Below are 26,563 nucleotides of genomic sequence, written 5' to 3'. Positions count from 1 at the left end.
CTCTTAGCACTGCTTTCAAAGTGTCCCATAGGTTTGGGTATGTTGTGTCCGAATTCTCATTGAATTCTAGGAAATCTTTAATTTCTTTTTTTATTTCTTCCTCGACCTAGGGATTGTGCAATTGGGTGGGTGTTACTTAATTTCCACGAGTTTGTAGGTTTTCTGTTATTCCTGTTGTTGTTGAATTCTAACTTTAAAGCATGGTGGTCTGATAAGATACAGGGGGTTATTTCAATTTTTTTGTACCTGTTGAGGTTTACTATGTTGCCAAATATGTGGTACATTTTAGAAAATGTTCTATCTGGTGCTGAGAAGAAGGTAAATTGTTTTGTAATTGGATGGAATGTCCTATACATATCTGTTAAGTCCAATTGGGCTTTAACTTAGATTTGTTCCTTTGTTTCTTTGTTAAGGTTCTATCTGGTGTTCCTGTCCTGTGGTGAGAGTGGGATGTTGAAGTCTTCCACTATAAGTGTGTGCAGTTTTATGTGTGATTTGGATTTTTGTAATTTTTTTTTTTTAATAAACGTGAATGCCTTTTTATTTGGGGCACAGATGTTCAGAATTGAGCCTTCATCTTGATGAATTTCTCCTGTGATGAGTAGGAAGTGAACTCCTTCATCTCTTTTGATTGATTTTAGTTTAAAGTCCAATTTGTTGGATATTAGGATTGCTTGTTTCTTGGGTTCATTTGATTGGAAAATCTTTCTCCAACCTTTAATTCTTAGGTACCATTTCTTTTTGAAGTTGAGGTGTGTTTCTTGTATGCATCAGAAGGATGGATTCTGTCTTCTTATCCATTCTGCTAATCTGTGTCTTTTTATAGGTGGGTTAAGACCATTAATGTTGAGGTATATTAATGACCATTGATTGTTTATTCATGTTTGTTTTGGATTTGTTGTTGGTGGTGAAATTATGTGTGGAATTGTATCACTTTTTCCTTTTGGCTGTTAGTAAAGTGGGATTATCATTTGCCTATATTTTTCTGGTTGTAGTTAACTTCTTTGGGTTAAAGTTTTCTGTCCAGAATTTTCTCTCACGTGGATTGGTTGGTAGTTATTGTTTGAATCTGGTTTTGTCATGGAATATCTTGTTTTCTCCATCTATACTGATTGAAAGCTTTGCTGGTTATAGTAGTCTGGGCTAGCATTCACGGTCTCTTAGTGTAGGTAGAATATCTATTCAGGACCTTCTTGCTTTCAGAGTTTCGATGGAAAAGTCAGGTGTAATTCTGATAGGTTTGCCTTTATATGTTACTTGACCTTTTTCCTTTGCTGCTCTTAATATTTTCCCTTTATTCTGTATGTTTTGTGTTTTGATTATTATGCACCAGGGACACCTTTTATTTTTATTTATTTATTTATTTTTTGGTTCAGTCTATTTGGTGTTCTGTAGGCTTCTTGGACTTTCATTGGCATGTCTTTCTTTAGGTTGGGAATATTTTCTTCCATGATTTTGTTGAATATGTTTTCTGTGCCTTTGAATATATCTATTATTCTTAGGTTTGGTCTTTTCATGGTATCCCATATTTCCTGGATATTTTGTGGTAGGGACTTGTTGGACTTACGATTTTCTTTGGTTGATGATTCTATTTCTGCTAGTGTGTCTTCAGCTCCTTGGAGTCTCTCTTCCATCTCTTGTATTCTGTTGGTTATGCTTGCATTTGTATGGTTCCTGATCGTTTACCCAGCTTTTGTATTTCCAGCATTCCCTAAGATTGTGCTTTCCTTATTGTCTCTATTTCAATTTTTAGGTCTTGAACTGTTTCCTTAGAGATTTGTTGATATCTTGTAATTTTTGGTTTTTCTTCCATTTGTTTAAGGGATTTTCTCATATCCTCTTTGAGTTCCTCTGTCATTTTCATGAAGATTTTTTAAAGGTCATTCTCTCCTGATTCATCTGCATTGTGATGTTCAGGTCTTGCTGGTGTATGGTTCCTAGTGTCCTGTGCTGTCATATTGGGTTTTCTATTGTTCAGTGTGCTTTTTCATTGACTTTTTTTTTTCATCCTTTCTTCTGTTGGGTGTGGCAGGATTCTCTTCTTCTCCTGGTGGCTATGGGACCATGGTTCCCTTCAGGTAGATGCAAACAGATCCAATACTCTGATGTCTGCCAAGGCAGTGTCCAGGTGTCTTGGATCCCACTGAACCAGAACTGGAGACAGCCCCTGGCCTACCTGTGCCTGTGGATGGAAGTGGTATTGTCACCGGGGCCTCGGCATTGTCCTGGTTTGTTGGGTCCCACTGTAGATCTTGGATCCGCCGAGCAAACCCTTCTGACTTGGGGTCTTTACACCTGATTTGTTCTTTTCCTTTCCATACTTATATACCCTTCTCCACCCTGCTTTGTGCCCTCAGCCTGACATGAATGGAGGGTACCCACTAGTTGTCTGGCTCCCAGCTTTCTCTTAGGTGGATCCTGGCAGGAGATCATTGAGAGGGAAGGAAGTGCAGCTGGGCATGTCTTCTATTCTTCTTGACTATGGGCAGAAGGAATGGAGCATGAAGACTACATCTTCTGCAGGTGGCACTGTCTAATATTCCTGATCAATCTCAGGACTTCAGGGAGCATCATTCAGTTTATCTAAAGTCCACTTTCCTCTTACTGAATTTATTGTTATATAGATAACGTAATTTCAGAAGACACAGTGTAGTGGAACAGATGCCAACTATTTTTCTGCTTTATCATTTTCATGGCGACAAATACCATCCTGACACAGTGACATCAAGTAGATTAATTATTGATTCCCTAAGTATAGGCAATGATGCCTCATTTGTTTGTTTTTCTAAATACTTAATTGAGTCATAATTGGCATAGAAAAAGATGATTTTAGAGATAAATATGCCCTCATGAAACAATTGTTCTAATCTGTGATCCATCACCTCCAAGTTTTCTTCTGTCTTCCTTGTTTATAATCATTATTTTGAGATAAAAGCATTTAACACAAAACCTAGCACCTCAGCACATTTCTTCATGTGGAATAGTGTTACTGACTCTAGTCATTGTGCTGTGCTGCAGCTCACCAGGTGCTCCTTGGTACACACGTGCATCCCTGCAGAGTGATGGTTTCTTCCCTGATCATCATCTCCCAGTCTCTGGCTACTGCCATTCCACTCTACACTATCTTCAGGTTCCTCAGTTTCAATGTGATGTTTTCCTGTCAGAACTCTGCGAGATAACCCTAGGTATTCTCATTCTCTGGTTTTGTCCCTTAGCTTTCCAAATTCTGCTAAATATTATTGTCTCCCCAAGTCCTCTCTAGTCACTGTGTCTAAAAATGCAATGCTATCACTAGTTCTTATCACCCACTCCTACTCTGTTATTGTTAGTTAGTTGACATGCAACTTTGAGTTCCTGATTCCCCTGCCTCCACCTACTAAGTGCTAGGATTATGGGCATGTGCCACCTCACACAGCTACCTAGCTTACTAGGTGTATTTTTGTCTTTACTCCCTTCTACTTTTTTGTTTTGTTGTTGTTGCTTTTTAGATTTTATTACAAGACACAGTGTCTTATGTTTAGCTCATGCTCGTCCAGAACTTTTCATGAGCAAGGCTGGCCTCAAGCTCAGTGTCTTCCTTCCTGAGTGTTAGAATTATAATCTTGTACCACCATGCCTGGCTCTTGGAACTTTTAAATATGTTGTGTAATGATTTCTTTGTGTATGCCTGAATCTCTCTTTCCCCTCCCTCTCTCCTCAATGTCTGTAGGTCTGTCTGTGTTTCTGTCTCTTTCTTACATATATTTATCTGCGGCTCTCACACACCTCTCTAGCTGCCCCCCCCCTCTCTCTCTCTCTCTCTCTCTCTCACACACACACACACACACACACACAGGTATCCACACTCTTAATGCCAGGGATCTTGCTAATGAGATACCCCACCATGAAAGTGTTGTCTCCATTAATGCATTTTAAAGGGGCAGAAGCGTGGTATGTAAAGTTCCACATTCCTTTAGGGACCTGTCTGCCACAGCTCATTTGCTTCTTGTGACATTACTATTCAGGGGGCAGAGACCCCCTGAATAGTATATCAGCTTAGAGGAACCTAGGCTCACAGTACAGTTAAGTCTTGTTCCCATCATGCCCCGACTTCCTGATATGGATTATCCTAGTTTAAACATCCTCTTTTGATTAAGAATGGGCTTCGAAGGACATAGGAAACTTCCTCTTTGGAGCCATTTTCAGTTGTAATCATTTTAGAGCCTTCTTTGCAGGAGAGTATCATTATGTGGAGACACTCAGGAGGAATCCACTCCACTTCATCATTTGAGCAGTCTATTTCTCTCATAGGATAATGCACATGGAAAATGTATTTGATTCATCATCTTGTGTATTGTGTTGGTGATACTTTATATTTCCTGCAAGCTAGTGCTTACCCTAGTTGCTCATGACATTTCTCTACTTCCCTTCTGTCATAGAGGGGGACAATATTCAGTTATCTCTCCCCCCTTGCTGCTAGAGAAGCCTGTGTCCTCTGATTGCAATCAGTATTCTCTAGGAGACTCTATTAATATTTTCTTCCATGTTCCACTGCAGTGAATATTGCTGCTTGCTTAGTCTGCATTTTGTGATATATATATATATATATATATATATATATATATATTTGCATCACTTTTGAGAAGGCAGCAATTAAAGTGTTATTATAAACAAATTGCATTCTACTGTGGTACATTCAGTTTGCCATTGTTGTATGCCATTTTATGATAACACTATCTAAATAGGTACATTGTTTGAAATAAATGCTCATTCCAAAAATTATTTTCTTCCTATGACAATATTCTTGATTCCTGTATCTTGTTGCTTTTATTTTTATGAATATGACCAGGCATGACACATGGGTTGTATACTTTAGTCTAGTGGTTGTCAACCATTCTTAATGTTTCAACCTTTTAATACATTTCCTCATGTTTTGGTGACCCCCAACCACAAAATTATTTTGTTGTTACTTTATAACTGTAATTTTGCTTCTGGTAAGAATCTTAATGTAAATATCTGATATATCATCCCCAAATCACTCACTGCCCACATGTTGAGAACTACTGCTTTAATTAAAGCTTAGGAAACAGGCCAGCTTAAACCAAGGAATCAACACATTAAGGATGTGTTTTCCTGTTCCCTTATCACCAGTTCTCTTTGCAGACCTGAGGTCTATTGTGGACCTGAATATGTAGATCTGTGGACCCTGCCCTCAAGTTCCAGAGGAGGAAGTTGTAGAGTAGGCCATGCTAATAGAATATCCCACCTTCCCAGGTGGAGCAAGGCCCACCTGCATGGGGCACATCTGTTCATTAGCATTAGGAATTATTTTCCACAGTTGCGTTTTCCAGGAAAATTTTAGTTTATGTAATTAAAGTGGATGCAATTACCTGATCCTATGTAAAGGTGGCCAGTGCCTATGAAATAGTATCATAGAAGGTGGAGACTTTAATGTTCTCTTGTAAGGTGTAATTCAGGGCCCATCCTCACCCATCTTCCAACACCTCTTGGCTCCCCTTTGTGGCTTTGTCTTGTTCCTGCTGGAAGCATTTACCTGGACAATCATCCATAGCAAAATAATTCTCTCCACATTGCTATTCCAAATCAGCTTACATCTCAAAACTACCCTCTTTCCCTCACCCATATTACCACAATTTCTCATTCCTTTGCCATTAAGCAGATATTGATTTCTATTAAGATGAATATCAGGATTTATTGAGTGTAGAGGTAAATATTGACAGAGACAAGAAGTTTTGACCTGATTGGGAAGGGACTTCTGTTCATTTCCTGCCTCTTCACTCTGTGCTTAGAGAGATATTCAGAGTTGTGGGATGACATGTGTCCCAGTCTGAGCAGGAAGAAACCAGTCATCCTGATCCTGGCTAGGGAATTTATACTTCACAAATGCCTGGGTGAGAGGCCCAATGAGCACCTGCTATTACAATGTTGGCAGTATTTGTCATGAAGTGTGTCCATTTCAGAAGGAAGTAAAGCATCTGACACTGGCCTATGTCTCCTAACTGTCTTCCCTCACTCTGCTGCCTAGGTTGTTACTATGAGCTCTTGACTAAGTTAATATGGTACGAACAATTTTTTTCATGAGGAAAAATAGCATATTATAGTAGTATTCCCATGCTTGGCATTGGACATTTAGGTCATTGCAATGCTTGAGGAGGAAGGGTGCCACGTGAGTTGTGTGATGTTTAACTTCTTCTATGACAAACTAGATCCCAACTTTGCCCCTCTCCCAAGTTGGGACACTAAAAATTCTGTAGACATTGTCAGATTGTCATGACTCTGACTGTTGGCACATAGCAAGGAGGCGCTAGGCATTACTAGGCACAGTATAATTGTTATCCTATAGTAGTTTTTTTTTTTTTAACCAATTAGCACTTCTTCATGCTTCTTTGCACATCTTGAGAGACAGTGGAGGTCTGGGAACAAGTGGCTGCCTCCTTCTCGAGATTCTCATGAAGCTGGGCAGACATCCACCTCTGTCTAGGTGTCAGAGTCTGCTCTGGATGTTTTGTTCTTTTTCTAAATATAGTAGAGAGACAGAGCTAGGCAGACTTGTGAGGAATGATTACTCTCAGACCTCCTTCCTCATTTGACAGCCCCCATCCTTGCATTACTCTAAAACCAGTAATGGAGAGAGGTCACATTGCAATTGGACTTTGGTTCTGGCAAACCTGGGAAAGACAGACCCAGGGAGGAGTGGCTGTGTATTTGAGCAGGTTTTTTTGGACTCTGCTGGTGCTGTCCTGTGGCTTCCAATGCTCCCTCAGAATCCATCAAGCAGATCATCAGCCTTTCCTATACTTGTACCTACAGAACCACAATCCTGCTTCTCAACACATGCTGTGCTGTCTCATAAATCATATCTCCCTAGTGCCCATCCTACTTGACCTTGGCCTTCTAGGGGCTTCCAGACCTCTGCTCTTCCTCTCCATCCCTTGGTCCCATAACTGTCATTCTTGCTGTGACCCATGCTTCAGCACCTTTTGGGAATGACCTGAGGCATAGTTTGGTGGAGGAGGTTCTAGATGATAGCAACCTTCTCTCCCTGTCTTGTGCTAGTTCTGTCATTGGCCATAAGCATGTCTGAGTTTAGTACAAGGACCTGAGGGTTAACCCCCTTAACATTCTGTGGCTGAAAACCAGGAATTTATGCTTCTACCTTTGACTGTGTAGTATCACCAGCCTTGTCTGGAAAGATCTACCTTTGTCTTTATGTTCTGGGCATTTGGTATTGGGATTCTTCCCACTTCTTCTGTGCTTACTTTTCTCCCAAGCTCACTGTTCTTCTCATTCCCATTTCCATCCTAGGAAAAAATGAGATAATTACATTATCGGTGGCCCTGTAGCTGATGGTTATCTCAGCTTCATGCTCCATATCTATTTGGTTCAGGTAAACCTTTGGGAAAGATAGGGTTTGAATGATAGGAGTTGGCTATTTGATCTGACAATGATGGATAGTTGCTGGTGCTGTCTGATGCCTTAGGCATCTCACCAGGATCCATTTAGCCCCCACTCTCCCCATTTATGTTTCCATATCATAAGGCCCATAAGGCATCTCATTGTGTTCTGATGGAACCCTGTAACTGTTTCTGGTTGTTCTCTACCTTCCCACATCCTTGGCACTACCTTGTTCTCATCTCCTTAAAGCTCTCTTATCCATCCCTGCTTCATGCTGTGCAGCCATATTTACTTCATTTGTTATCCTTTCATGTTGAAAGATGATCTCCATTCATAGTTTGGCTGCCTTTGAACTTGTCATCTTCCTGCCTTAACTGTCATGTCTGGCTAAGTTGGACAACTTTTTCCATGTAGCACTGGTTATCCTGGAACTCATTTTATAGAGTAGTCTGGCCTGGGCCCAAAATCATGGAGATCTGACTACCTTTGCATCCTCAGTCCTAGGATTACAGATGTGTACTGCTACACTCACCCCATTGGAACATTTTTAATTTCTTGGTCACATCTATTATTTTCATCATTGGCCTTTATTGTCACTATTGTCTTCACAGTGACTTGGAACTAGCAAAGTGATTGCTTCTGTAGGATCTAGAATTTTAAGGCTTGCCTTTGCTATATGATGAGGTCTAATCACAAACAACCGGACAAAAGTATATAAGTATATATAAAGTATATATAAAGGGATATGAGCACTACATATAAGGCAGAGGGGTTAGAATGTCTAGGACTTCTGAGAGAAGAGAGATTTGGCCTTCAAAGCCACTTCCAGCCCTTGTTCTACTCTGGTAAGTAAGAAGCAGTGCATGTGCTTTCTGGCCCAGCTGCTTTGTTCTTTATCTGCCATTCACGAGTGGCCCCAAGTTTGATTTTGTAGTTTTTATAATTAACCACCAGTAACTGTAAGATGAGTGAACTTCAGAGTATAATTGAGGTGCTTCCTAGGAGCCAAAGATTGACCCTGCATTTGTGTTCTGTATAAATGACAGGGTACAAGACATGCTGGCCAAAAGTTGTTGAGCATATCTATATATTCATGTGATTCTAGGCAGGAGTGGAAATAGCCTCATTGCTTTTCTGTATCCAGTTTGATGGAACTGGGAGAAGCTGCAACTATTTTTTGTAGCAGTATCTATCCATTTCTTTAATGAGCTTCTAAACAGTCAAACCTTCTGGGACTGTTATGTGTAATGATTCCCTGAGCTCTCTATTCATTTTCCATCTTCTGTAGCTGTATCAATCCCCACCCTTCTTTTATAATAAAACTAGTTAGTTGTAAGAAATTTGGTATGAAATGAAACTTGGAGCTTCAGTGCCAATCTCAACCTTCCAGTGATAGGTTTGGCTTTCATGATTCAGGAGTTCCACAAAGGGGAGATTTGGAGGGCAAACACAAAACAAATTAACCACAATAGGCAATTGTGCTGTGTTTAAATGAGTCGCTGCCATTGTGACTATAAAGAAATGGTTATTAGACTACATTCTTCAAGAAAGCAGTGGCACATTTTTAGAGACAGTAGACTATATGCCATAGAAATCTCCTTTAAATTTCATTTCACTTGAGAACAAAGAAAAGTGCAGAATCCAAGCTCAGATCACTGGCTCCTCTTCATTCTACCCTCTGATGTCTGTTGTTTGTTTTCTTCAGTGCACTATGGCTTATGTAGATGGGGGGTGTCACTCCTCTAGTTGCTTAGTAGCAGACTGTCATGCTGCCCTTCCATATTGCCATTGGGGCTACCCCACCAGTGGATACTATCTTCTTGGGTGCTTGCAGGATGTTGCTCCTGTAACACGTCTATTTCCACCTGCCTGTGATTCTTAGGGAAAGGCCATTGTTCCAGCTGAAACTGACTTTCTGACCAACTCAAAGGCATCCATCAAAGGAGCCATCAGGTCACGCTAGCAAAGCTCTCCAGATACAAATTCCTAACATTGAATCTTGGAGTAGTTGCTGTTGGTTTGGTTATGATGTTACTGCACTCCCTGAGCTTTACTATCCTTAAGTATAAAATGTTCACTATGCAATAAGGAGAGATACCCTGCCCAGCCTAGACATGGGTGCGGGGGTGGAGAGCTACCTTGGTCCTGCCTCAATGAGATGATGAGACAGACTTAGTAGACTTCCTAGGGAAGGCCTTACCCACTCTGAGGAACAGATAGGAGGTTGAGTGGGGGAGGGAGAATGGGGGGAGCAGAAGGAGAGGAGGGATAGGGACCTGGGTTTGGAATGTAAAAAATAAATTAGTTAAAAAAAAATGAGAGAAACAAAACAAAAAAAATAAAGCAAACATTAGCACGAAGTTTTATTTTTCAGAAACCTGAAGTTCATATTCAAAATCTATTTTTTTGTTGTTTTTTTGTTTTTGTTTTTTGTCTGGTGAGTTGGCTCAGGTTGTAAAATACCTTTTGAGCAAGAATGAAGACCTGAGTTATGGTCACCAGAATCCATGTAAAACAGATGAATGAGATTGTGTGCATTCATAACTCTTTTTAGGTAGGGGGATCTTGTCAGAGATCTTGTCTTGACATTGAATTCTGACCTTTACAGATACAAATACACCCAAAAATATATAAGGAAAAATAACCCTGTTCCTCCTTTATCCCCTCTACTTTGTGCCCTTTCCTTATTGCCCAGGTCCTTTGACTGTGAGCTGTATATACTTTTTCTAAACAGCATTATGTGAATTAGTTCTCTGTGTCCAGCCAGCTGACTTCTCATAATATATATGAACTGCCTCATGCCTGCTTCTAGAATACCCTGGACACCGTACTGTATTTCATTCCTTGTTTCAGGACACATAAAAATAAAAGCATTTCAGATAAGGAAGAGTATGACGTCAGTTTTGCAGGTCTGCATCTTTGAGAATGACCAAACGAGTCTGTGGTTAGGAACTTGAGTTATGTCTTTCTCTTGTTCTGTGGCAGCCCCACATGAGTACCTGGCTGTAGTTTACAATTATGGCCAGTTTTTTGTCCAGGACACCTTAGCATGGAGGTAGCCTCTCTGCTGTCTCGTCTTTCATGGAAATTGTCAAGTCTCTGCAGGATTTGATTTGATTTAATTTAATTTAATTCCATACTCCCTTACTTGTAGTACCTAGAATACCCATTAGTGCTCAGTATCTAGTACAGTATCCTGTACAGAGTAGAGATACCATCAATGAGGACTAAGTGATTGTTCATACACTGTGGAGGTTTCTGTTCTTCAGTGCATTAGTCTAAGTGTTTGGGTTGAAAGACACTTGTGTTCTTCTAAAAATTCCTCATAGCTTGTTGTTTGTTGTCAATTCCACCATTTTCCAGCTTCATCTTGTTTTTTTTTCTTTGACACATGTATGCCACTGTTATTCCCAACCTGCTTAGTGCTATGTCCACGTTATGTCTATGGTAATCCAATCTAGTAATGACTCCAATCTAGTCATTTTACTTGGCCTGTGATTCCAGCTTTCATTTCCTTTTTGATTCTTTGGTTTATAAAAACTCAGTGTTTCCTCTTCTGAGATACCTTTATTCTTTCAGATCCCATCCCTAGACTGATCGCTCCCTATTCTTTTTGGGCTCAGCAGTCACTAATACAATTTGTACCACATTATTCTGGATTCTTGAATGATTTTTTAATCTCCTTGAATTGCTTGTAAACATTTTGCTGTTATAAGCTGTTCATTGTCCTTGGATACTCTGGAAAATGCCCAGGGCGGTGCTTTATTTGTACAGCTTTTCAAAGAACTGGTTTGATGAATGGAAATGACATTTCACAAGTGGAAACGTAGACATAAGTGGCAATGGATTTGTATAATGATAGTAAGGTTATCCTTTTCCCCCACATTGCAAGGGGTTGACAGTAGAGGAGCATACATCAGAATAGTGTTGTGCTCTTTATAAGTAAGGGGAAGATTTAATAGGCTTTATGGACTTTGCATTATTTTTTAATGGGCAGGAAGGTAATCTCACAAGCAGCTTCTTATTGCATTATATCTCTTGGTAGTACTTTTCTAATATAGTCTGGATAGGAAAAAGATAGATGGAAGAAATGATACTGTCCTCAGCCATAGAACTATAAGTGTTATCACTTCTTACCTCCTAGAGCAACTTAAAAACTGGGAAAGATCTTTAGAGGTTACCTTGACTCATTGACTTATCTATTCACCTACCCACATATCCAAGTATCATTCCTACTGCCTATCCATCAGTCTATACACCCATCCTTCTAACATACCTACTCTCCTATCCATTCACCAATCCCTTCATCCATCTACTCACTCTTTCCCCCACCTATCCATTTATCCAGTCACTTATCTGGACATTCAGCAATAATTTACCAGGAAGTTATGTGCAAGGTTTGTATATGGAGCAGCTCAAGAGTCCTTGAGGAAATGTGAAATACAATTTGGAGAACAGTCATCAATCAAATCATATTTCACTGAAGGTTTTGAGCTCATCATTGAATGTCCTATACAATGCAAGGATGATAAGGATTTTTTTGTTCTTGTTTTGTGAGACAGGGTTTCTCTGTGAAACACTTCTGACTATCCTGGAACTTACTCTGTAGACCAGGCTGGCTTCAAACTCACAGACATCCACCTGCTTCTGCCTCACAAGCGCTGACATTAAAGGTGTATGCCACCACCACCTGGCAAGGAACTTTTTTAAATTAAGATTTATTTATTATATGTGTATGCCTGTTATTGCCTGTTTTTAGGTCTGTGCATTCAGTGGTTGTGGAGACCAGAAGAGGGCATCAAATCCCCTTGTACTAGAGTTAACAGCTAATTGTTAGCCACCACATGGGTTCTGGCTCTTGAAGAGCAGTCAGTGGTGTTCTTAACAGCTGAACTCTCTCTAGTCCCAAAGAAAACAGTTAAAAACTAAAGCATGTAATGACTAGAGAGCTTTATATAATAGTGGCCTGTAGCTGGAGTTTCTTTCCAGCCTGGTCCTGCAGCAGTTAGCCCCAAATAAAACCAAAAAGACTTATATTTATAAAATATTGGCTCATGGCTCAGGCTTTTTACTGGCTAGCTGTCTTTTAATTATTAACCCATTTCTACTAATCTAAGTATTTCCACGTGCTCTTGGTTTACCCAGCATGTCACTCCTTCTGCCTCTACATGGCATCTCTTGCATTGCCTCTCTGCCTTCTCTCCCCAGCCCTGCCTTTCTTCCTGCCTCTATGTGCCTATCAGTGTTTAGTCATCAACCAATAAGAGAAGCATATATACAGAAGGACATCCTTCATCAGTGGCATCTAGACAAAGTAGGATGAAGTCCAAATAGTAACTTCTTGCTGTCTTTACAGAGAGTTTTTGAGAGCCTTGGTATACACAACACACACACACACACACACACACACACACACACACACACACACACACACACCTAGGCTTACACATCTCTCAGCCCTTGTTCCTCCCTTCATTCCTGAGATCTGTTCAGTTGGGTCCTTCCTGGAGTGAGCCCNCACACACACACACACACACACACACACACACACACACACACACACACACACACACCTAGGCTTAAGCTACATAGACTTTACCTCTGAGTCTAAGCTGTAGTCTGTTTTGGTTGTATCCTGGTTATTTACTTGACCTCCCTGGGATTGGTCCCCTTATTCACAGAGCAGGCTCTGAGACCAACTACTTTACAAGCCCATGGTGGCTTCCTGGACTTGTAGGATATTGTTTTCGAGGATCTAGGGGGTCTAGACTTATATCCAACTCTTGTACATGTTAGTGTTTTGACTTTTGAGTAGCTGTTCATTTTCTGCCTTATTTTCCCAGGTTATATGAAGATGCAGTGGTGTAAGGGATGGATCACTTTCTACCTGCTTCATCTGTGCTGTAGTTCTAATGCCTAGTAGCTCAGAATGTGCCTGCATTCAGAAATACATGATTTTCAGGATAGTTGTGTTGAAATAAAGGTGGGCTTTGATCCAACATGACTATCCTTGCAAGGAGATCAGAATACTCACAGGTTCAGAAGGAAGACGGTTTGAGGCCAGCCGGGAGAAGGCAGGCACTTGCAAGCCATGGACAGGGACCTTAGCTGTTTTAAAACCTCATTTAGGACTCCCAGCCTCTGAAACTATTGTGCTCCCAGCCTCTGAAACTATTAGTCAATGTTGATATGTCTGAGTTTGTTACTTTTGTCATTGCTGTGTCAAAATACCTTAAAAGGTATCTTCAGGAAGGAAAGATTTATTTTGGCTCTCAATTGGAGGGTTTGGCCAATTTTGCTGGCAAAGTCAAGGAGGCAAGACATTAAGGCAGCTGGTCATGTTGCATCCATAATCAAGGAACACAGATGGCTGCTGGTACTCATCTCACTTTTGCAGGGTCCTCTGGCAGGTAGGTCTGTGGGAGAGACTCTCCTGCTGGTCTCTTCCTGGGGCTGAGAGGGATGGTGAGTGTCCACTACCCAGCCCCACCACCCCCACCCCATTGTTACACGAGAGAACCACACTGAGTCAGGAGACCTGCAGGAGCTCACTTTATTGTAACAGGCAGGTATTCATATAGGGTTGTGATGGGGGAAATACTTCTGTGTATGTTTACAAATAAAGTACTTGCTTGGCCAATGAGACAGCAGGTTAGGCTGGACTAGGAGTCAAAGAGGATTCTGGGAAATGTAGTAGAGAAGTGGTGTTCTAGACAGGAAATGACATAGCAAGGAGACTCATATTTAAGATGAGGAAAAAGGAAGTGTCACTCTTTCTTTCCCATTGGCTCTTGTTTTAGTGGTACGATGTGATTCACCAGTAAGGAGGAACACCAATAAGGTGTCCGATAAGATAAGTCCCATAAAATATATAGATGTATGGTAATTGAGACTGAGCTAACAAATGAGAATCTTAGTCATTGGCCAAGCAGCTTTGTAACTAATATAAGTCTCTCTGTGTATTTATTTGGGCCTAACTCGGGCGGGCGGGTGGCGTAAAGCTCGCACATGGCGGTGGGGCTCAGGCGGCTTTTGGCAAAATCATTTATCCCAACAGGGTTGAGAAAGTGGGTAGGGACCTTAGAATGGGGAGAGGTGTAAGGGCCAATAATATTAAACCACATTAGCAGTAGCTGGGCAGAGGCAGTTTTGCTGAGTCACTCCTGTGCAAAAGTGATAGGCCAAAGACAGGTTGCCAAACTCTAGCCAGGCTCAGGAAGTTCCACTAGGCCTTAGGTCCAGGCCTTTTTCGACCCAACACAATTTCTACTTTTTATTCAGTACAGGACCCCAGCCCAGAAAATGATACCATCCACAATTAGAGTGGGTTCTTCCTGCTCTGGTAACATAATCTAGATAACATCTCAGACATGCCTAACGTTTTATTCCCATGGTGATTCTGATTCTCAAGTTGACAATCATAATTAACCTTCATCCTGTATTATATGTTTTAGACTGAGGTATTTCATGTGAAGATTTATTTTCTTTTATTTATATGAATGTTTTGCCTGCTTGGATGTATATGCACCATGGTATACAGACCCTGGTGAGGGAAGAAGAGTCTTGAATCTTCCTGAACTGGAATGTCAGGTGAGTTGCCAGGTAGTTGCTGGGAACTGAACTCTAGTCCTCTACCAGAGCAGCAAGTGTTTTTTGTTTGTTTGTTTGTTTTTGTTTTCCCCAAGGGAAAACAGATTTTTCATAGAGCATGTTCTGATAGTAGTCTTCCTTACCCCAGCTTCTCCCAAATCTTCCCCACTTTCCCTCCCACCCTAATCCACACTTCTTCATTAGGCTACAAACAGACATCTTAAAAAAAATAGTAACAATAAAACAAGCCATAATAGGACATAGCAAAGAAACATAAAATAAAGAGGCCAAGAAGAAGCTCAAGAAACACATAGACAGAAGCACATGTATTTGCACATAGAGATATCCCATAGTAAGACATAATCAGGAACCCTAATATATATTCATTGAATCTGTAAGGAGAAAAAAGAAGAAAAAAAAAAACCCTGACAAAGCACTATGAGACAACAACCCTCCATAAGTGTGCTGTGTGTGTGTTGGCCATGTGCTTCTTGACATGGACTCTGGCCTTAAAAACGGTTTGTATACCCAGTGCTACAAACCTCTTAGCTGTCTCTGCAACCATTCCAGATTGAGATATTGTGGAATCACCACCAAAAGCCACCATGCCTGATGTACCATCATTATTACACTCCCATCTCTGCTTTGTTCTCCCCCAGCCATCCCTATCCCTCTTATCTTTCTGTCCCCTTGCTTTCCCTTTCTTCTCTTCCCCACATCTCTTCCTGCTCTTCCTCTTCTACATACTTATTCATTTTCATTCGTGTTCTATCCTTGGACACAAGATCATTACAGTGGAAAACATACTTCTCCATGATTGTGCTTCATTCCCTTGTTGCACAAGATGGAGAGAAGAATTTTTCCTAAAGGTCCTACCAGGTGCTGTTTGGAGCTGCATTATTCCTTATACTCAAGACTTTAGTAGCCTGGTCTAGTGTCACTGTCTCACTATAAGCCTAGCTCTATCAAAGTGATACCAAAACTATATGAAGGCCTCCTGCCTGCTGATTCTTCTTAGGATGTTTCCTGAGCTAAATGTACTGTGGTTGCCAGGTTTCTGTCTCCCCAGCTTTGTCACCTGTGTTAATTGTTGTTGATCTTCACTGGGATGCTCACCCCACACCAGCAGAGTCCCAGGAGTGACATCAGCCCTTGGTTATGTGGGTTGCTTGTAGGTGGCAGCTCCATCTGGAAGCTAAATAGAGCAACATAATCATGTTCTTTTCCTTCCCCCAAACATGTCTGTATTCCTGCAGGTAGAGAGTAACAATCAGACTACTTACAAATTGACACTTTTCTAAAGTAGCTTGATATTTTAAGAGATTCTTATGATTTCAAAGAGTTGGGATCAGGGTGTGAAACTGGCTAATAAGCCAGGTAAACTGGAGGCAGGGAGCACAAGTAATCATGTGCCTGAATTCTGTGTGCCTGGAAAGTCTTAGCTGTGTCCTGCAGATGCATTTTTGGGCCTTCCAGTGGGTCCGGTATGTGTGTCCTTGGGGTCAGGAAGAATCAGTGATGGTGGTTGCTCTCGGGAAGAAAAATGGTATATTTCTAGGGTCTCGCCTATGTATTTTGAGAACTATAACATTTTTGAAGACCACCTGGGCCTCTATATATCCCCACTCTTTTGAAAAGCTAGGTCATTCTCCCAGAGCTGTTGTCTGTCTTTGCTAGAGTCCAAGTAATGCTTCCAAAGTGATTTTCACAGATGTGAAGTCACTTACTTAGGAATGTTCTCAGTTTCCATAAGGCCACCACTAACTAACTTGCTCCAAGTCACATGGTAATGGGGATGAGAGTATACTTGAAAGTGAGGCCTCTTTTCCTTGCCTAAGATGCTTCCCATGCAAGGGCCACTTCTGCCAGTTCTCATCTTGAGGCGGCCTCCCTCACATCTCACATGGTGCCCTTTCAGGGATCCTCCCTCCTCCTCTGGCTATTGAGCAGGCCCCATAGAGCCATTAAGGTAGTGTTCTTGTAGCTTGTGCTAGGTGGGAGGCTGCTCGCTATAATAGGAAAAACCCGGAGAGGACAACTGCAGGTATTTGTATGCAGCTAGTCTGATGGTGTGGAATGTGGTGATATCCTGGAGATCAGAATGCAAAGCAAGCCACAGCCATAGAAGCTGGGCAGGGGTGGTATACACACCTTTAATCCCAGGACTCAGGAGACAGAGACAGATGGATCTCTGTGAGTTCAAGGCCATCCTGGGCTACACTCAAGTGAATCAGTCTAAAAGACAAACAGAGCTCATGCCATTAATCCCAGCACTAGAGAGAATATAAGGAGCTTAGTGCAGTCTCAGGCAGCAGCCTCAGATTTGGTGAGAAGTGGTACTGTCTGGAGATGCAGTTTGAGGTTCTGTGGATTGCCCCTTCAGTTTGAGCATTGGTAGAGGTGAGAGCTCTCTGGTGGATTGGCTGCCTTGCTCTTCTGATCTTCAGCTTCAATCCCAATGTATGGGTTTATGTTATTTTGCTACAGCGAAATAAACACAGTCTCGATTAAACTACACATAGCTAACACATCTCTGGGAAGATAGAGCAGAGCAGAATACTGACCTTTCTCACTATCTTCTTTAGAAACCTGCTTTATTGCTGGTAGTCACCATGTGGTGTTAACTGTGAGGGGCAGCCTTGTGTTCCAATCTGTTTATTGATGGAAGCAGTTTTCATTTATAATCTGTGGGACTCTTGGAGCATGCCCCTTTTCTGAGTTCCAGTTATTTTATCTATTAACAGAGCCTGTTGATATGTGCATATAGATTTTAGAGTAACAATAAAGGAATGTAAAATATATCTCACAGAATCCTGCATTTGCCAAACCTCCATGATTGGACAGATACTCTGCCTGTCTAGACATGGTACAATGGTGATTGTTGTCTCTTTGACTTGGATGGATATGGTAGTGTGTATAATGGAGTATAGGGTCTTGACCCTGTCCTATCATTGTCTGCAATAACTGAAAGCCACTGTAATCATAATAAGATGATGAGAAAATCTGAAGAATTGAGCAGAAAAATATGTTGCTCTGGGCAAGTCCCTATATTCTGTGGGGACTAAGTCAGATAGTGGTAAGTGGATATTGCAGCATAATGAAGAAAGGTACCAGAAGGCAGTAGCAGGCATTTGATGGAGACACAAAGCAGGAATGTAGCAAGTGTCTACCAGGATGTTATTTACTATTGGTACCTGCTTTGCCACCTGTTTGTTCATTACAGTCTTCACTAACTGTATAAGTTTTTATATATCAACTGAATTGGTGGTGTTTATCTTCAAAAATAAGTCCAGCCCCCAGTACAACTTCTAAAAAGGAGAATTGCTGAGTTAGAATAGGCCCGTGGGCATAGTCAAATACATATTCAAAACTGAGCATTGAGCCTTTCACTGCACTGTTAGGTGTGCTTGCTATTTTACTGACACACAGTTCTTTGTCGCTTGGGGGATTTCAGGTGCTCAGAAATTGTCCTTGCTTTTCAATTTGTCAAATATTGTTATTGTGGAACCCTAGTCATCTGTTTTTTGCTTGAGATCAAGTGACTGTCCAGTGTCAAGACATTGGATCTGAGCTCAACTCTAACCTCCCTCTGGCATGGAAACCCACTGCTCTCTTCAGATCCTCTGCCTTGGTGATAGAAAGGCACTGTCTTGGAACCTCTTTGTGTCTGACCTGTGGCCTCAGGGTCTAGAGACAGTGCCAGAGCAGATGGAGCTTGCTCACATCCGGGGCTGCTTGGTGCTACCTTAGTGATTCCTTTAGCTGCAAGCGACATTCAGACCCTAGAGTAGACAGTTAGTTAGTGAACTGTAGACGTGTGTATGTGGATCAGGGTGTACAAGGCCAGTAAGAAATGCTAGAAAAGCCTCAGTTACTGTTGGTTAACCTTACCCTTCCTGGAGTTGGAGTTGGGTGAGATACTTGGATTTGTTTCTTATCCAGCAGTGCTCTGGCTAGTGTTTTGGGGAGAATTCCTGAATTATAGTAAAGTTCCTGAGTCTGTACTCATGCTTATCCAGGTCACAGCTCTGCCTTGCATGCTGAACCTTTGGAAACATTAGAGTGGTAACTGTAGGGATGAGATCATCACCTATTTCACCAGCTTTTCCCGCTTTCCATAAAGTCATTGTTGTCTACAATTAAAGAAACAAGAGCCAATAAAATGCAGAATTGGACACCTCGTAATTTCTAAGATTTAAGAATTTTAATTGAGCAGATGCAGTGCTTTCCATGGGCAATCTTCTTATAGTGTCCCTTGGCTGATGCCTTTCCTATCCTTGATCAGGATCCATGAATACAGCCCAATGGACAGACCCTTCCATTATGGATTTGGCTTACATGGTCATTTTTTTTTTAATCTTTCAACATTTCTGAAAATATACCCTGATGAGTGTGGGTGCATCCCACCCCAGTTGCTGCTATCACACATTACCAAATACTTCCTGGTTGAAAATTATCCACATTTGATGACCCTCTTGGAGCTTTAAAGTTCAAAAATCATTTTTGTAGGCAGTGTGTCAGGTCTAGGATATAGGGAGAGTCCTTTTTCTTGTTCTCAGCTTCTAAGACCTGCATTCCTTGCTTTGTGGTGGTCCTTCTAATTTTCTTCTTTCTACAATGCCCATCTCTCCAATCTCTCCACCTTCTGCCACAATGCCATGTACTCTCACTTGAACCTTCCCTATATACCTCTCTTACATGGATATTTCTGGTGACATGAATTCTATTTCAGTATAATATCCCCATCTCGAGCACTCATCCTACTTTCAGAATTCCTTTTATCAAATAATTCAACATTTACATTGTAGAAATTATCATCCAGATCTCTTTTTGTTGGGGGGGGTGTATTATTAGCATCTTATGAGTACATCAGTCTTGGTACACGCCATTCTCACTGCCTGTCCTCCAGTATCTTTTCTGTGAGGGTCCATTTCCCTGATCTAGGTCTCTGTTGTGCCATTGAGCCTTTTAATATATATTCTCTATGTAGCCCTGGCTGACCTGGAACTCACTCTGTATAACTCTTTGGCCCTGAACTTGGAGATCCAACTTTCTCTGTTTCCCAAGTACTGGGATTATAGGCGTGTGCCACTACTACCAGGCAGTAATACTCTTTTCTTCTTCATGTGACATCTAGAGCCCGCCCTTCAGTAACATGTACCATACACTGCCTTGTCACTACTGGTTTCTTTCTCTGCCTTTTTGGACAGACGTACATGGCAACTACTTTTCTCTGTCACACACCATAACCAAACATGGCAGGAACTATTTCATGGGTTCTGAGGAACATAGGTCCCAGAGCAAGAATACTGCCTCCCTTCATGGAGTGACCCCAAGAAGCCCTGGGTCCTGTTTTCCATGGAGCCTTGTTGACCTGAAATTGGATATCCTCCTGCGATGTCCAGTTGTCTGAGCTTCTGCATTTCAGGGTCCCTATTTCCCTGGCCCTTCAACTGTATTGGGCTGCAGTAGATTAGCCTAAGTAAAAGTGAATAGAAAAGTTCCTGTTAACATTTATATTGCTTTTCTTTGGTATTTCTTGGTGAGGATCTGTAGATGGGATGGCTGCAGAAAATGATCTTTAATCTAAATAATGTTCCTCTTGGTGGCTGGATTCTGGCTTTTTGCTAGGCTATAGAAAACAAGAGGTGTAGGGGACTTCCAAACCCAGGAAGGAAAAACAGCATGAAGATAAGACCAGAAACTGCATTACTCTCAAGCAGAGTGCCCACTGAATTGTCTGTTCCCATGTCAGGCTGTGGTGTTGAGAATTAACATAGAGTACTTACTGAGTGAGTATGAAATGCATCATTTTTCCACTGGCTGCAGTTTTTCTTCTCCCCCTATCTCCTGTCTCTCAGTCTCTCCTTTCTGTTTTTGAGACGTGGTTTTATATAGTTCAGACTTACCTTATAGTTGCTTACCTTATACTTACCTGCTGACTCTATCTCCAGAGTTCTAGGATTGCAGGCTTGCACTGTTAAGCCTGGTTTATACAGTATTGGGGATCAAACTCAGGGCCTTGTGCATGCTAGCCAAGCACTCTATCAGTTGAACTACTTTCTTATCCTATATTTCTTTCATTTTATGCATATTGGTTTATTTATATTTTCTTTTTAAAGTTTATTTTTAAAATTGTTATGTATTTTGTCATGCTATTTCTCCATCCATAGGCCTCCCCAGATCTCTGTCCCTATAGACCCCATTTCATAGACTTTCTCTCTTTTAAAAGCCAAAAGCAAAACAAAATGTCCATGTACATGTATGTGCACATTTGCATATTTGCACACTTGCACACACACACACACACAGACACACACACACACACACACACACACACACACACACACACACACATACACAAGAAAGATAAAATAGTTTTCTAAATGGAGTCTGTGTTGGCCAACTACTAGAAAAGGAGGCTTCATTCCAGTTCTAGAATATGAGATGTTGTAGTCAGCAAGAAAAGTTTTGTTTTTGTTTTTTAATGTCAACATATGAAAGTCATGTTTTCCTTGCTATGGGTTCTCAGATAAATCTTTGCCATAAGTTTCCATCTAAATAGAAATATTGGTTTTTGATTGGAGCCTCAGACCTGTGTGAAAGAAGCTGTACAAATGGGTATAAAATATTGAGTCAGTTAAGTACTGTGGGAAAAAATGTAATTTCTTTTTGCAAGACTGCAGGAAAAGCTTTTTTAGTAATCCTGGGTGTAGTTAAGGCATTTACTGTACAAATATTTTGATTCAAGATGTAGCTCAGTTTGTAGTGTGTTTGCTTAGCATGCATGTAAGTTTGATCGCCAATGCTGCATATATCAGACATGGTGTAAAATATGCATGCATGTACATGCATGCTTGTAATCCTAGCACTCAGAGGAAGTTGATACAGGGTAATCAGAATTTCAAGGCCATCATTGTCTACATAATGTGTTTTTGGTCATGCTGGGCTACATGAACTATTGTGAGCATCCAGACTCTACTAATAGTGTATTAGTGATGCAGAAGTCTTCTTTGGCAAGAGGATATTTATGTTGTTTGAGGAACAGCAAGGAAGCTATTGACTTAGATGAATGGAAGTTCAGTAAAGATTTGATCAGTGACCCAGACTGGGATGTGGCCAGCTAGTGCTTCTATATATTTAGTTCCAATTTGTGGGTTTGACCATAGGTTACCATGAGCATCTACTGCAGATGTCACCCCCTATAACCATTTACTGGTGTGAGTTTATTCTTTAAAGGATACTTTTATGCCACAATGGACTGTATCCTCCAACTGTGAGAGAAATAATCCACAGCTGGCAGACATGCCCATTCCAGTTTGTCATGTCATCCCAGAGGAGCTCATGATGTTCTGCCATCGCAGAAGTAACTATGGCATCCTGCCACTAAGCAATAGTTCTATCCTGGGAGAAAGAAGCACACTAGTAGATGGGCATGCAAGGCTAATATCTCCTTACATGAGTGTGCCTTACATGAGTGTGTTCTCAAAATAGAGCATGGGGCTTTCATCTTTCTTTGAAGAACACAGCAGAGGGAATGACTCTGGCAGGACAATGGAGTAGAAGTACAGAAACCTGGGTTTTGATCCCTGTTCTGCCAGTAATTGGCCAACATACTGTGCCCATCAGAGGTCACTCCAACAAGAAAATGTAGGAGTCTGAGCAAAAAATGTATTTATTATTATCCACAAGTCCAGTCAGTACAGAATTCCTAGGAAGGCTCTTAGCTAAGATGCAGTACACACAGTTTAGAACCACATAGAATCAGGCAAGCTGGGAGACTAGTAAAGAAGCCTTTACCAAGCCTGAGGTTGGAACTGTATACCTTGTGTGTTGATACTTGTGTCAGCAGAGTGGCACCATAGCATTTGAAAATTGAGACATTTAATACAGGCTAAATGCAACTCTACCTTCTTCAGAGAGCATGGCCTGCGCCTTCTGTGCTTTCACAGCAGTGCTCAGAGTGTGCTTTAGTACTTGACCTCCACATTTGCCTATCAGATTTCATACAGGTGTATCAGGCTGGTGGCAACTAAAGTGTACAATAATAGCCCAAGACATAAAGGAGTTTGGAATGGCATGGCTCTCTCAATACGCAGCAGAATTGTTAGAGTTAGTAGTCTTATTTAAATGGTGAAGATCTTTTCATGTTGTGGAAGTGTTACATACAGTGGAGTTTGTGAAATTCGTAAATTTATGATAAAAGACTGAGAGCTACAACTCAGAAAGGTATACAGTGAAATATACTAAACAACAACAAAACAAGATTAATGGAAGTGGAATTCTTAAAAATCATATCCGGAGGCACCAGGAGAAGGCAGGAAAGTATGATGAGATGGCACTACCAATCCTCCAAAGTACCAACATTAAGAAAAAAAATCAAAGAAATAAAAACAGAATTTCCCAAATGTCAGCAAAGATGCATGGTGCCTGAGAGGATATTGTATCATTGGTTGGATCTCTGGCAGAAGATACATGGAGCATGTTAGAGTTCTGGGCCACCTTCTTCAAGGGTTACTTGGGGATATGTAATGGTGACTAAAATCTCCCTTGCCCTCAGTATCTCTATTCTTACTTGCAAATGCTCAGACAGTCTGTGCGATGGGCTCCAGCACACTTGCTGTTTCCTTGACACCTTTCCATATTCAACACTGTTTACTAAGCATCTTGTGTGGGAGTTCTGGGTGTTCAGTACAATGAATGTACACTGCAAAGGCTTAAAACCCCAGCCATTCTCTCATTTTTCTCTTTTCTCATTATTCTTCTGTGGTGTTTTGAATGAGAATGCTGCCATATGCTCATATGGTTCCCAGTACTGTTTGTGAATGATTCGGAGATATGACATTATTGGAGGAAGTGTGTCACTGGAGGTGGGGTTTGGGGTTTCAAAAGACTAGTATCATTCTCAGTGCTCTCTCAGCAACTCTCATTGCTTGCTCATCTTTCATCTCAGCTACTTGTCACCATGCTTTTGCTTTGCCAACATAGACTAACCCTCTGGAACCATAAGCCCACCTAAACTCTTCTAAGTTTCCTTGATCATGCTTATTTATCACAGCAATAATAACCCCAAGATCACTTCTATTCATTACTCCTTTGGAAGATTTCACAGTTCCCATTCTTTTCCTTTTTTGCCTTTACCTATATTTTGTTTTCCCTAGTATATTAATATAATCCTCTCTCGTCGAAATCCAGTTGCTTTTTTATCTTACTTTTTTATACCTAATAAACCTCTCTTCACTCTGTTCCATACCTGGTTCCTCCTTTTCTCTTTCTCCTCCTCTACCCTTCCTTGTCTGCTTTCTCTCTCCATTCTTACACTTCTCCCTTGTCCTCCTCTACTCCCTCCTCCCTTTACTCCCTTTTTTTTGTCCCATTTCTCTTTGATTTTATTTGACCCAGTACTCGGTAATGAACACAACATTGTCAGAGGGCCTCCATTACCTCGTTTGAACAGAGTCAGGAAGCTTCAATCCCTCTGAACTCTTTAGGGTGTGATCTAAAGTTCTGCCTCCTGCAGCACATGTGTCATCAATGCAACAAACAAGTGGCACATGTCTAGTGCTGAGACATGCATGTTTTCACATGCATGTGGGTGCTTGCTTTGCTGGGGATAGAACCCAGGGCCTTGCAGGTGCTAGGCAGGTGATTCACCACTGAGCTACATTCCCAGTCCTTAGTTATTCACTTTGTTAGTTGTCAGCAGTGTTGTGTTAGATAAGTTTCTGAACCCTTCAGAGTCTCAACTTCCTCCTCACAAAGATGAGAATAGTAGTGAGGGATCTTGGGTGAGAATAAGCATATGGTATTTCTCAGTAGGTGTGCCATGCAATATTTACCATGAAGAGATGGACTCTTTTAAAAGAAGGAAAAAATTAGTATTAGAATATTTTTATTTTTCAGTGGGTGGAACTCATGTTGGCATTAGTCCCCCTGACAAATGACAGATTCTTTTACTCCTTTCCACCTCCTCCATCCTTCACATATGAGGGAACATTGGTCTTCCAGTTTTCTCTCCTCCTCCCAGTGCACCACACTTTGCCCAGCACAGGATGTAACTGTGAAGTCAGTAGCACTTGCTGAGTGTGTTGTGCTGGCATAGCTTCTGTTAGGACTTTATTGAAAGGAGAGAAGCATAGTTCCTCCATAAGCATCTGTCCATTCTTTAGGGAATTTTTGTTTTCTTGCACCTGCTGTGTGCCACCCAGTGTTCTCAGCTCAGGGGATTCATTGATGGCTTCAATAGACAGAATTTTGGCTTCTGAAATTAATAAGGGCTACAGCTACCTGGATGTGGTTGCACATGCTTTTAATCCCAGGAATCATGTGGTAGAGGCATGCATATTTCTGTTAATTTGAGACTAGCCTAGTCTACCTAGTGAGTTCCAGTCCATCTAGAGATAGAGAATGAGATGCTGACTAAAACAAAACAAACAAATAATAAATAGGTAGGGCTGAGGAGGTAGTTTGTTGATAAAGTGCTAAGGACATGAGTTAAGTTTCCAGAACACACATATTAAAAATTTGGGTGTGGTAAATGTTCCAGGGTGGTAAGAGACCTTGCCTCAAGGGGAAAAAAAGGGAGCAGTATCTGAGAAATGACAGCTAAAGTTGTCTTTTAGCCTACACACACACACACACACACACACACACACACACTTGAGTAGAAGCAAGATAAAGAGACAGTGGATAGCTGGAAAGTGGATCTTTTGCATGGGAGGGAAGACTTCCTTGAAGGGACTGTCTTGGAAAAGGAATATCCATGAAGCTGGGAGAGAAGCCAAGCAAAGAACTGCATGAAGATATTTCAGAGTAGGGAATGGCAAATGCATGAATCCTAAGGCCAGACAAGGCCTTGCTCAAAGGAGAGCTATAAGGCAGAAAGAACAGTGGTAGACTGATGCAAGTGATTTAGATGTTCACAGATCCTCATAAATAAACAGTTTTGTTCCAGGTGGCAATAGCAACTCACCAGGTGGCAATAGCAAGCCATCAACATAGGGTTGCTTGACAAAGTCCAAGATGGCAGGTTGAATTTCAATTATAGATAGCAATGAATAATTGTTTAGGTTCTATGCAACTTGGAATTTTATTTTACTCTTGTTATTAATTCTGGTAATGTCTGTTCATCGTCTCGGAATTAATTATCTGGTGGGAAAACGGAAGGGAAGAAAAAAAGAGTAAGAGAAAGTTCTTTTTTTGTGCATTTGACAATCCCAGTTCCCTTCTCCCACCCGTCCTCCCCTACCACCCCCCACAACTAAAACCCTACCTATCACATATCCTTTCTACTCCCCCTGGATGGTGAGGCCTTCCATAGGGTATCATCAGAGTCTATCATATCCTTTGGGATAGGGCCTAGGCCCACCCCCATGTGTCTTGGCACAGGGAGTATTCCTCCACATGGAATGGGCTCCCAAAGTCCACACCTATGCTAGGGATAAGTCCTGAACTTCTACAGGAGGTCCCGTAGATTTCTGAGGTTTCCTCACAGAAACCCATGTTCCTGGGGTCTGGATCACTGCCATGCTGGTATTCCAACTATCAGTGTGGGGAGCAGAAGTTCCCGGATATTCAG

General features: G+C 41.3%; 1 protein-coding gene and 1 non-coding gene across 16 annotated transcripts in view; both read left to right on the top strand.

Moving 5' to 3' along the window:
- Large1 (LARGE xylosyl- and glucuronyltransferase 1) overlaps positions 1–26,563 on the top strand; it is a 520,809-nt gene that overhangs the window by 151,251 nt on the left and 342,995 nt on the right. The gene's annotated exons all lie outside the window — the stretch shown is intronic.
- LOC113835127 lies at positions 18,628–18,762 on the top strand. Its single transcript, XR_003484403.1, has one exon. It is a non-coding gene; the product is annotated as a small nucleolar RNA SNORA76 (small nucleolar RNA).

The sequence above is a fragment of the Cricetulus griseus genome, chromosome 3, assembly GCF_003668045.3.
Source record: "Cricetulus griseus strain 17A/GY chromosome 3, alternate assembly CriGri-PICRH-1.0, whole genome shotgun sequence".
In the NCBI taxonomy this organism is placed as follows: Eukaryota; Metazoa; Chordata; class Mammalia; order Rodentia; family Cricetidae; genus Cricetulus; species Cricetulus griseus.
Note: the sequence above shows the minus strand (reverse complement) of the source record. Positions and strands in the feature narration are given on the sequence as shown.